At 44.7% G+C, this 12,638-nt stretch overlaps 1 long non-coding RNA gene across 1 annotated transcript; it reads right to left on the bottom strand.

The window, feature by feature from the left end:
• Positions 1-9,345: 9,345 nt before the first annotated feature.
• LOC139592949 (uncharacterized) lies at positions 9,346-11,226 on the bottom strand. The gene is made up of 2 exons (XR_011680145.1): positions 11,151-11,226; positions 9,346-9,778 (listed from the first exon to the last, which is right to left on the bottom strand). It is a non-coding gene; the product is annotated as an uncharacterized lncRNA (long non-coding RNA).
• Positions 11,227-12,638: the final 1,412 nt, after the last annotated feature.

A 12,638-nucleotide genomic window follows, 5' to 3' on the forward strand; every position in this document is an offset into this window, starting at 1 on the left:
GCAAAAAACCATCACAGACAGCTTTCTCATGCCCCACACACTTGGTGGCTTTACATGGCTTTAACTTCAGCCAGCAACAAATTGGAGAGCCTGTCAGCAATGCAGCAGCTTGGTTCAGCTGCACACCCTCATAAATCTTCAATGAGGACTTGAAGGCAAGAGGCTGCATTGTGAAAGGAAGAGTTGATGGCCTCACTTGATTCACCCACAGAAAGCCATTTGCCTTGCAGGGATTGCATGAGACAGCAGCTGGCAGCATCAATACTTTTTGTCCCCTATATGAAGCAAACACTTAGTTCTTTTGCTATTTTTCCCTGTTTTCCCCAAAGGCTCTTCCTTCTCCACATGCTGCAGAGCAGCTTTGTTTTCCCCACAGCTAGATGAACTCACTTGAACAGGGAAACTAAATTCCACCACCACTCTGTGCTAATTGCTCCCCCAGCTCTACGGAAGAATGTGTACCTTCTTCATAAACAAGTTGAAGCTACTTTTAATCCAGTTACACTTGGATTCTTCAGCATCCTATGGCAATCACAAAGAACTCAACATCACCACCAGAGCAGGTAAATAACTACTCAGATATTCATAAGAGTGCCCCACCTGAGGCAAGGCCTGCATTTCAGTGCAGTCATTGCAGGAAAACCTCAAGGCAGGTATCCCCTGAGTAACATGGAAGGCATTGCTCCTTTAACTGCCCTTGTCCTGGGTAAGGCTCTTAACCTGCTCTATTTCATTACATGCAGACTGAAATTTGTGCCCAAAAATTAGTAGGTGATAGAAATGGGAAGCTAATTCATGGAAATGCATGTGCTGAATGCAGCTCACTTTTCTCTTTTTAGCACATTCTGTATGCGGCACAGGGACAGTCTCATTACTGAGAGAAACAAGATGAACTGATTAAATATTTCTTAGCTGTAGTTACAGTAAACGTGTTGTTAGTTGGGAAATAGAAATTGAGGGCAACCAATGACACACTGGGGTATTTTTTGCTGACAGGCAGTTTTCTATTTTTACCACCTTTGGGGGCTGCAGTTCAGTCAGTGGAGTAGCTCATCTACATCGCTCAGACACATCTCTGTGACGCCATCCTGGGTTAACACCACAAAGGACTACTCTGATCACGTACGGCTGCAGGCTACGTGGGTCTCTGAGCAAAGAAAGGCAGAGGAAGATTTCTGCCTGTCAGCAAGAGAAAAAAAGCCCCAAGAGCTGGATTAAGCATCTGGAAAATTACTGCAGCCTCACAGCTTTCGCTGCCTGCTACCCGGGTGAGTCATCACTGGTTGCCACAGCAACCGCTGCTTTCCTCCTCCAGCCGCTGATCAATTTTCTCTGTATGCAGGTCACCTGAAAGCAGGAGCTGCACAGATAATGCAACAAAGACACAGAAATTCCGATCCAAGAGTATTTATTAACATTTTGAATGTGCTAGTCCTGGGATTTACAGAAGGACAAATAAGAGTTGGAACAGAAGGGCAGAGACAGCAAACACTTGGTTTGAGTCAACTTTCATACCACTGCCAGACAGGAGTGGTTAACAAATTACCCTGCTACCATTTTCCACTAACCAATACTTATAAATAAAACAATACCCTCTCCCAGACGTTAACATACAATGTCCATCCCTGTCAGATGCTCCATAATTTAAACTCATGCTCTGAAGCAGGGGCTGGCACAGCCCAATGCACAGAGGCAAGAGCTGGGCAAAATGTTTCTCCACCCAACCCCTCCCTTCCAGCCTTGACAAAATGATCCCAGGCAAGGGAGCTCATCTTGGAAATACCCTATTCACCACTTCTTATGTGCAAAAACAGGGTTGCAGAGGGATTGGAAATGTATAGCTAAGCAATACTCAAGTCCCCCAGGACCTATCAGTTAACCCTTCTCTACCAAAATTCTGGGTTAAATGGGGTGGATGTTAGGTTACCTCTGCTGAAACAAGGAAATCTGAGTATTTGTCAACTCTGTGGGTATCATAGAGCTCACTTAATTCTTCCCATGAAGTATTGGTTTTTGAACCTTCTTTTTTAATTAACTTATTCCCTGAGGCACTTTAAAATGGCTACTGCTAAGAATCTGATGCTGTCATGTCAGTGTAATGAATGGCCCTGCCATGCACTTGTCCAAGATAATCTACAGGAATGTGAAAACTACTGATAAGGCAAACCTCCCTGTGAGACAAAAAAGGGAAAGTCAGCCAGGGCAGCATTTCCACTGCAAGCAGAGACAAGACTCATGTTTTTCATGCTGATTTTAATATTGATCCTTGACTGGTGTGCTCATATAGTGGACACACTTGAAGCTTAGAACATCCAAACCTTACAACCACCTATCCAGCTCTCATTTCTATTATATATATATATATATATATTAGCTTAAGGTGCTACTCTTCAGAGTCATTTAAAAACTGAATGAAGAACACAGATTTTTCTCTCTCTAGAAACTCTTTTGACTCAGTTCCCATGATGGGAAGAAGAGAAGTCACATAGGCACATCAAGGCCTGAATGAGTTACAAATCACTTATCTGCCAGGTTTGCTTCCAAGCATATAATCTGAAGAGAAGATTTGCATCTAGGTGCAAGTAAGTTCTCTAAAAGAGGAGCTTCTGCACTGGCAGGACAGGCTAACTTAATGCACAGCAGCAATCTAATGGTAACTTGAAACTAATACATTAGTCTTTCTTTCCCCCTCCCCCTGTTTTTCTTCCCTTTTATTAAGTTTTTGAAGCAATCCAGTAGGCAGACATGCATTTTCAGCAGGAGGCACTTTGCCCTAGTTTACCTCCCAGATTGGCTTTAAAATTCAAGCATCAGCTTAGGTACAGTATTTAGGTATTTGTTTATGAAAGCGTAGATGGGGTAAGCTGTTCTTTTCTCCTGAGTTTTTTTCTGGAGAGGAACAATCAGATATTTTTTTAAAAACAATCAGATGTTCTTTTTGTGTAGATATCATATCACTATGTGATATGATATATGAACATGATCATGACCCATTCATTTAAAATGGCTTTTGAAGCTATGGCTTCTCTACACAAAACCAATCTTTGCTAACATCCTTCAAAAAAGTTTATTGTTTTGACCATGCAGACTGTGACTTTTTGCTGGTGACATTTTAACTGTTGCAACTCTCACAAATTTCTGTTTCTTTCCTTCTCCAGCATCATGCAGTAATCAAATTATGAAAACAAGTCACACAGAGCAGCAAGACAACAGCAACAAGAAAGATTAAAATTTCTGTAATGCCACCAGGGAAATACTTTCAGCAAAACATTCCAGCCCATCTTATATTTAGGCTCAGTGACAGTTTCAAAACAAAAACCAACCGATCTGTTCTGCAGTCTCCCACTAGCAAAGCATAAGGAATATACAATTGGAAGTCAAGGAAAACAGCTACTTTTATAAGGAGCCACAATCCAAGCCTGCCCTACAGACTGAGCAGAGAAGCAGCAAGGGTGAAAAATGTGCCCAAAGGCTCCTGTCAGATGGCACTTGCAGGTCTGGGAGGATGAGCTGGTGAAAAGATGTCTGCAATGTTGGAGAGGCTGAGTATCTTTGAGCTAGAACAGTTGCTGTAGAGTGGGAATGGCAATAGACCCTTCAGCCACTCAGTAAGGAGGTCATAGCAAAAAGAAAGCAGAAGTGACTGTGAAAGCTTTACAAAAAATGAAACATAATTTGGTCTTTCATGTCCAGCACTTTGGCATAAACAGCTGAAGAGACAATAGCATCTTTGGATCTCATATGAAAGGACTGGACTATTTTGCTGACCATGCAAAGCATAAGCCTAGTGTGACCTTTCAGATCAAACTCCAAAGTATGACATCCATCAAGCTTCCCTACAAAGGAGAATTTTCCAGCAGGACTACACTGGTATGGTTTTAATATTACTGTGCACAAAAACTTCATCTTCAGTACAGACACCTTTTTCTGGTGCCATTTACATTGCTTTGGACACCATACAGGTAATCACAGGAAGACCATCACAAATTCTAACCCACTAACTGGAGTGCTGCTGTCCTGTTCTTTCCCAGGGTTGGGGGCAGGGAGAAGAGAGAGGAGGGAGGAATATGGGACTTTCCACTCATACTAGAAATAATTCCAGCTGTCAGCAGTAGTTTCTTATTCGTGATATCAGAGAAGGACAAAGTGGGTGCTGGCTCCCTTCCTGAATTCATCAGGCATTTTGCAATTCACCCAAATTTCATTTCATGGTTTAAATTCCCTTAACATGCTAACAGATAATTCCAGGCCTGAGGGCAGAACTGAAGGAAGACTGCAAAGCTGAAGTCTTAAAGACTGAGCCTTACAGAGGTACATGGTTTCAGCAGTGAGAAGCTTTCCTTATCTTCATTACCTTCTGATTTCTAGAATGAAGCTGCATCCTTTTGTCTCAGATGAGAAAAGTGGGGAGAAATACTTTAGCTCCCTGTAGCATAGGTGGAAAAATATTATTAGTTCTTTCCACTCAGTCCTTAACAGCATGAGGAGATCCCTCAGCTGATGCTCTACCCTTGAAGCAGCCAAAAGCAAATTAGCACAGCAGGTTTTCTGACCTGGTCAAAGTTCAGAAGGTTTTGCAGAACAGGCAGGCTGCATCATACACTTGCAGGAAAGGTAATTCCCATCAGTTCCAATCATTCCAGAAGGACATTTGGCTTAAATATGGAGTTAATAAATTTAAGAACCATGTTGTAAGGCTACATGCTGACCCAGATGCACCTCCAAAATATATGTATTCTTCAATAATGGTGACAGAGGAGCTTACAGGCTTACACTGCCCATGTTGGCAAAGAAGCACCACTATCAGTTCTCAGACACCAAATGACTATGAGGCTGTTGAGTTATTGCAGTTATTTCATACCAAAGGCAGACAAGCACTTCCTGAATCATCTAAACCAAACAGGAACACTGCTTTACTAGGGAGAATAAGATATTAGCTTGATATATGTATTATAAGGAGATACAGGGGGGGATGTAAAATTCTTCAAGCAAAAGCTGCGGGTGCCAAAAGTTCAAAGAAGATCAACAGTTTATAAAAATAAAATAAGATCCAATGTCATATAGCAATTGCCGTATCTGAAACCTCTGAAAGCCCTGTACCAAATCATCAGGCAAAACATGGCAATTTAAGGTGCATTAATGTGATCCTGCATGCATAGTATAGGAGTAAATATCTTAGACACCATCAAGAAGTCCAGAAGAAATCATCATATTTCATATTAACTAAGCGTATTTTGTGTGAGAAAAGATGAAGTAGCAGTGAAAAGATAGGCTATTAAAAACTTCATTATAAATCCAGGCTTATAACCCATGAAATCCAAAGCTACTGCAGAAAAAAGGTACTTCATATAAACTGAAGCATATACAATTTAATTAATCCTAAAAATAGGAGATATTTTAGAAAAACATAGACCTCTCAAGCTCCAGAGCTGCTATATGATTAGAAGTAACAAACATATTTTCATATAAAAAGGGGGAAAAGAAGACCAAACAAACAAGAACACATCCAGAAAAAAAAGACAAAATAAACCTTTCTTCATTCCAGGAAGATTGTTTAGGAACAGAGTTAGTCCATACACACTAGAAAATAAAACTGAATATAAATACAATTAAACAAATCTCACTCAATTTGATTTGATAATGGAGACCAAAACACAAACAAACATACAGGCCATTGAATAATGTATGCTGTTCTTCCACTCCAGAGAGAATATTAATACATGTAAGATTAAAAATGTTATTTGTAGCTGGCTTCTAAAAATAGAACAAGTTGTTTTCAAGAAGCATAACTAGGAGAAGAAATTAAGATGTTTAGATTCCTAAGTAATGCTTCAATTTTCACTCTCAGTGGACTTGTGCTAAAACCATCCCAAAGATTTTGACAACTTGGCCTCAGCACGAACAGTGCTTCTGTCAATTCTCAACAGTATTTGGTTAGTGGTCATTGGCAAGGATGGGAGGATTTTGAACACATCCACGTGTGCCAGTTTCTCATCTCAGCCCTTGGACTTTTTGCTTAGACTGTCAATATGAAGACAAAAGAAAGCCTGGGGACTTATCCACTTGTATACCCACATTTTCTGTCTGGATGACTAAAGAGCCCAAACCCACGAAAAGCTGTGTTATCCCGCCACCAATCCACAGAGCCATATAGGCAAGGACTGAATGTTTTCACTTAACACACTTCAAGTGGTTAATCCCATTTTGCAGCTCTCTGTCACCACCACCATTCCCAGTCCAGGTTAATAATTTTAAGTGTTAGCACCTACCAATGAAAATTCAGCACAAGAACAGTGCTGATGTGTCACCACAGCAACAGTTATTTATGAACTTGCCCCCTCTTGGCTGCCAAGGGCCATTTGGAGAGCCTCTGTTCCCCTTCAGTGTGGGGACACTTACAGGTGCCTCAGAAACTCCTAAGTTAAATTGACATCAGCAGAATGAAAAAACCCAATCAGACCCTATTGTATTGCACTAAATAGTTTATTTAGTTGTTTTTGTACTGAGTGTTTGGTGGTTTGCACTGATCACATGGTCTGTCCCATTTCCCTTTTCCCCCCAAAAGCCCCGGTGGTAATGGCTTGTCCCAGTTTTACTCCTCCCTCACCCTTTCCTCACTTGTATCCCATTGGCTGTGGCCCCCTTCTTCCACCATCCATCCCCTGAGCTTAAATCTCCCGGGAGGAGACCCCTGAAGTCTTTCTTTTCCTTGGGAAGTCGCCTGGATCCTGAGGTGACTCCTATCAAGGAATGAAATAGGACTTTGGTCCCGAGGAGCAGAGTGCCTCCTGTCTTTTACTTTTGTCCTTGTAAAGGCTGCAAGGGGCCAAGGGTCCAGAGCTAGCCGGATCAGACCCAAACGGCCCCAGGAGGGATCAGCCTTTACAAGACCCCGCTAACTTACGAGAATTATTGTCTGCAAATGTGAGGATGAGTCTGTTTCTGCTAAGGACACCATCTATGGACATCCAGAAGGGATGAAAGCAGTTAAGAGAATTTTCAAAAGTAACCAAGAGCTAAGCAAACCTAAGGAAGTTTAATGCCCAAGCACAGTACATTATGCAGTCAGCCAGCTCATCTACATCAGATCTGCAATGCAGAATTGCCCATGTATCAGATATCAAGATAGTACTAGCATCCACAACATTCTCCTTCTAACCAGCAAGGCCTTTGAGATGCACTAACCAGAAGGATTTAACCTTTCCTTACACAGGTTTTTCTTTTATTGTCTCTGAGCAATCCAACACAAGGAAAGACATAGAGGAAAGCAAATCCCCAGTGAAAACTCAGAGCATGAGGCAAAATCACAGCCCTCCCTCCTCAAAAGGATTCTGAAAGCTGGCTAGGAATAACAGAATATAGGTAGGAGGGTGTTTTTCTCTTTGGGGCAGATGGGGGGTTCCCTCTGCAGGCAGAATGGACGCGTGATTTCCAGCTAGGAAGGGGTTGGTCACACTTAGGGATGATTCATCTTTCCAGATCAAATACTGATAAGGCTCTGTGGACAGTAGGCTGTAATTTGCTTTAGGATGCTCTAAGATTAAATACCATACTATAAATTATTCTAATCACTGGGTGTGGATCTATGAACTGCAGGACAGAAAACAGCTTCATCCTGTCAAAGGAATAGCTTCTTAAAATAAAAATCTTAGCTAAACCCAGCAGTCCTGCAGTCTATTAACAGACAAGTCATACTAGTCTATCTTTCTTTCATTTCTTGTGCCTCTCCCCAGGACATTTGTGTACCCCTGTGTGTGCTATTTCTAGTGACTGTTCAGGAACAAGTCTAACAAGTAGACTACATTATGCCACCATTAAAAGCTGTCATTTTATAAAAACAAATTTCCTGGGATTGTATAAATTATTCCATTGACTGGCATGTCAAGACTTTTGTGCTGATGATTTTCTGTGTCAGCCTGTTAGCTGTTTAATGTTAATGTGAGTCTTACCAGCATCCTTGGCCCAGCCCTAGGGCTGAAGGCTGCTTGAAAGGCAGAAGCATATGCAGGCTGAGCTCTATAAGCAGCTGAGTCACAGGCTGCAGGAGGTACCTCCAGGCCTACAGTAACAGACCTGTAGAGCCCCTCTTCTAAAATCTGTTGCTTAAGTAGTGCATCTCACAGGAAAGAAAGTCTGTAATCCCATTTCCAGTAGCCACTCAGAGTAACCATTGAACACTTTTAGTGACCCATCAGAAATTGCCAGCAAACGCTATGCTTCGCAAAAGACTAGAAAGGGAACTTGTAGACTTACCCCTCTCATCTTATATTGCAAGAACGTGCATTCATACAGACATACCTCACAGCCAACAATGGATCTTCTGAATTTGCCCATTTATTTCTCCTAATGCCACAAAGAAGAAAGAAAAATCAAGTGAAAACAAGTTCCACAATTTCCTTACACACTGTGGGAACCAGCAGGCTTTAAAAAAACTCCAAACAAACAAAAAAAACCACACAAAGTTTTAAGGTGTTTTCTCCAATTACATTAATAAATAGCAATAATTTTTCCCTGTTAATCTTTAGCATATCCCCATATCCCTTACTTATAGCATTCCCCCATATCCTACCCCAGTCTCTTCATCTTCAGGGCAAAGGGTCAAACTAGTTATGTGCTCTTCCATATCTTTTCTTGCTCTTCTAAATATTTTTTAAGACAGTTGTTAGGACTGGCTACAGTGTTCAAGAGGTGGGTTAAACCACTGACATATACAGCCACAGAACAGATGTTTAACTACCTTTCCCTACAATTCTTAACTGCTGCATACTCGCCAGGCAGCCTATGAAATATCCACAGTACCCTCGATGTTGCCGCCACTTGGGGCGTGGCGTCCCGGGTCGAGGACGGTTCAGTGGTGGCGCCTCTGCTACATGGGCCAAGCACATGCATACACCAATGTGGTGGACAGTAACTGGCCTTTATTAACGGTTAGACAGGGTCTTTTATAACAGGGGGTAACGGTCAATTAACAGTAAAAGGGGAGGGGTTCTGCGTGACCTCGCGATATCTCAAGACCTCGCGATATTTCCCCACATTTCCCCCCCCTTTTATGACCAGTTAAAAACATAAAGCAAAACTGACAAGTAGGAAACATGTGTAACTGGCAAAATGCAATTAACTTGAACAACATAACACAACTGCAATAAACTTGTAACTGCAAATGTTTAAGAAACAAAAGGCTAACTATCTCTAACTGTTTTTTTTTCTAAAAAAAAACAACACAAACTTGTTTAAAATGTAAGGCGATCATTCATGGGACTGACTGAACCCTGCCTTTGAATATCTTTGTAGGATCTCCTCAGTTTTTTTGTTTGTTTGTTTGGGGTTATTTTTTGTTGTTGTTGGGTTGGTTTTTTTTTGTTTGTTTGTTTGTTTTAGTTGACCTCCTAGGACTGAATTATTTTCCCAGAGTCTGCAACCTATTTGATCTTAAACTAGAGAGGATTTGGAGAGTCCATGTCCGGACTTATGTTCCCTCCAAATCGCCCTTTGATCCTCTGACGCAGGGAAGAACTCTGGGTTACTTGGCATTCCATCCAAGTAGAGCCAGAACCTGGCCAGAGCTTGAACTCTACTTGATGGATACCTCAACATTTTTGCTGAGCTGTTTATCCCCCCCGTCCTTCTTTGTGCCAGCTGCTCCTTTAGTTTGGTCACTGAGTTCTTTCACAACCCTGGTATGGTCTGCCATCGGGCTGCTTGATGATTCGTTGTGGCCTTTAGGAAGCAAGGTATACAGGCCGCGGGGGCATCTGAGGATTCAGTCCTGCAAAACAAACTTTACAAATTTCATTAGTTTTTGCCCTGAAGGTACGGTTTTATCAACTTAAGCGGGCACCATTTGATTTTAGTATTTTTCTTGACGGCTGCGTACCCTCACCCTGTGAGTACCAGTCTCCAACCCTGTACTGAAAGAGGAACTAGTTGACGGTTGGGGCTGTTAGGTCAAAACCCAGCACTTTGAGAAGCAAGTGTTCCATTCTTAGCAGCTGCTTCTTTGTGTAGGTATCATCTGTTATATAGACAAATTCATACTGATGATGCAGTTGGGCACTTCATTTTTTCTACATGAAGTGATGGTGTTTTCAAAGCCAGAAAAGCGACTGATAACAGCAGCACCCTGGCCGCCAGGCCACTGCTGCTGCTGCCCGTTCTCTGTCAGCACCCCCAGCACGGCCCAGCCGCCGCTGCTGCGGAGGGCGGCGGGGCAGGACTCCTGCCGTCCCGCACGGCTCTGCTCTCCAGTGCGATGCATCACCCCGACATCGGTACCGCGCTGCCCGGCTCCGCTCGCCACCAGCCCACAGAAGGGTCCGGCCGCCCCGCGCCACCCAGGCTGCCTGCCGGCCCTGCGTAGGCGCGGCCCCTGGAGGCGGCGGCTGTTGGCCACGGCTGGTTGGGAGGCCGGCGGCTCAACCCCCGGCGCACCGCTTCGCCAGCCCCGCCGGCTGCGGGCCGCCATGGTGACACCGCCCCTTCTGGGGCTCGTCACCCTGCGGCACATAAGGCGGAGGCCTCACCTAGGCTCCCTTGGACCCTGAGTCAATGGCGGTACCTCGCACCTCCGAGTCAATGGTGGCGCCCCGCGCTTCCCAGCTAACGGTGGGGCCCCACGGCCCCGAGTTAACGGCGGGGCTCCGCACCTCTGAGCTAACGACCGCACTCTCCGCCACCGAACTAACAGCCGCACCCCGCGCCTCTGAACCAACGGCCGCGTTCCGCACTTCCTCTAGCAGCCCGTCCCAAAATGACCGCTTTTTCCCCTTAGATGGGGTGCCTGGGCTCGGGAGCTGCGAAGAGCGCTCCCGCGGCTGCGAATCCCCACACTCAGCGGACCCACGATCGTCCGCACCCTGCCGGGGTCCCTCCCACAAGCAGTCCTGGATGGCCTTCCACTTTCCCCGCTACCGCTGGACCCGCTGAGCCTTTTTCAGTGCCCTCATGACCCTGCCCCATGATTTTAGACTCCGCCCCAAGCCTGAGGACATAGCCTCCTCCGCTAGGGCCCCAGTACAACCATCCCATACTTCCGGGTGGAAGATATCCTCCGGATGTCTGATTACCCCAGCGCGCAGGAGCCTCGACACTGCGAGGACAAAATCTCCCGGCTCACAATCTATGCCCCAATCTCTGTGAATTTTAAAAATGACCTTAGCAAGGGGCTCCATCCTCTCCACCGCTGGCTATCGACGCGAGACTTCCTCCTTCACCAGGTCCTGGCGTGAGACTTCCTCCTTCACCAGGTCCTGGCGCGAGACTTCCTCCTTCGCCGATTCGCGATGTGAGACCTCCTCTTCAGCCAGCTGCAATGCAAGCCCTCCTCCTTCGCCAATTTTCTGGCACGAGACTTCCTCCTCCGCCACCCCGGCGTGAGCCTTCCTCCTTCGTCGGTCCTAGGCGTGAGCCTTCCTCCTTCGTCACTCCTGGTGCGAGCCCTCCTCCTTCGCCAAATGCCAGTGGGAGACCCTTCCCTCTTGCCAGTCCTCTGGGAGCATCCTCCCTGCCGGAGACAGTCCTGCTGCTCCAGCTGCCATCCACTTGCCCAGGCAATTCCCGCTTCCCGGATTGTTCCCAGGTTTCGGCACCACTTGTTGCCGCCGCTTGGGGCGTGGCGTCCTGGGTCGAGGATGGTTCAGTGGCGGTGCCTCTGCTACATGGGCCAAGCACATGCATACACCAGTGTGGTGGACAGTAACTGGCCTTTATTAATGATTAGACAGGGTCTTTTATAACAGGGGGTAACGGTCAGTAACAGTAAAAGGGGAGGTGTTCTGCGTGACCTCACGATATCTCAAGACCTCACGATATTTCCCCACACCTCAAAAGCTTTCCTGAACGGTAGCAAATTACAGCCCATCTGTAGCTATATCTATCCAGGCTGACCTTTTTTTCTATCCCAAGGTACTCATAAATTTCAGACATCAGTTTCCTCATATAATATCATCTGCAACAGATTCAGGTCAGTATAGACAGACAACTCCTCTCTAGGAGCTTGATCAAGGCCTAGTGCACTCATCACTCCAGCTAACAGCAGTCAGAAACTGATGCCATGTTTTAGCCTGGCTGGACAGTGGACAGTGCTGAGCTCACATTTTATTCATTCCACCTCACTTATCTCCTTTGTATGGACTGTGAGACTTTTAGGAAATAGTTCTGTCTCAGGAGTACACTGTGGAGAGTTTGTACCACTTCACTTATCCATTTAAGGTGCACACAAGGAAAAATCCAATTAAAAAATCAATACCAAAATAACTTATACACCTCCCAACCCCAAAATACTCAGTGAGGTCCATTGGTTATATTCATTTTGCTCCGTTGCACTCAAGCACACTGAAACCTTTAGAGGGAAAATATGATAGGTGTCACAGAAACCTCAATTTAAATCAAGTACTACAGCTCTGAAGCTCCCCACCCCCTAGTAGTAGTAAGCTGAAAGCATACACACAGATGCTTAAAACAGGAGCCTATCACAGCTTTCAGATTCACTGAACATCCCTACTAAACTGTTCTTTCTTGCATCCTCCCAGCTCTATCACCAGGATCTTGCCATCCCATGCGAGTCATTAATTAGCCATCTAACACCATCTGCTGGATTTGGAAGAATAAAATTATACCAGCAACTCACTGCCAGGCAGAAA

This window comes from Agelaius tricolor, unplaced genomic scaffold (genome assembly GCF_023055355.1).
Source record: "Agelaius tricolor isolate 1412-34295 unplaced genomic scaffold, bAgeTri1.0.p SCAF_9, whole genome shotgun sequence".
In the NCBI taxonomy this organism is placed as follows: Eukaryota; Metazoa; Chordata; class Aves; order Passeriformes; family Icteridae; genus Agelaius; species Agelaius tricolor.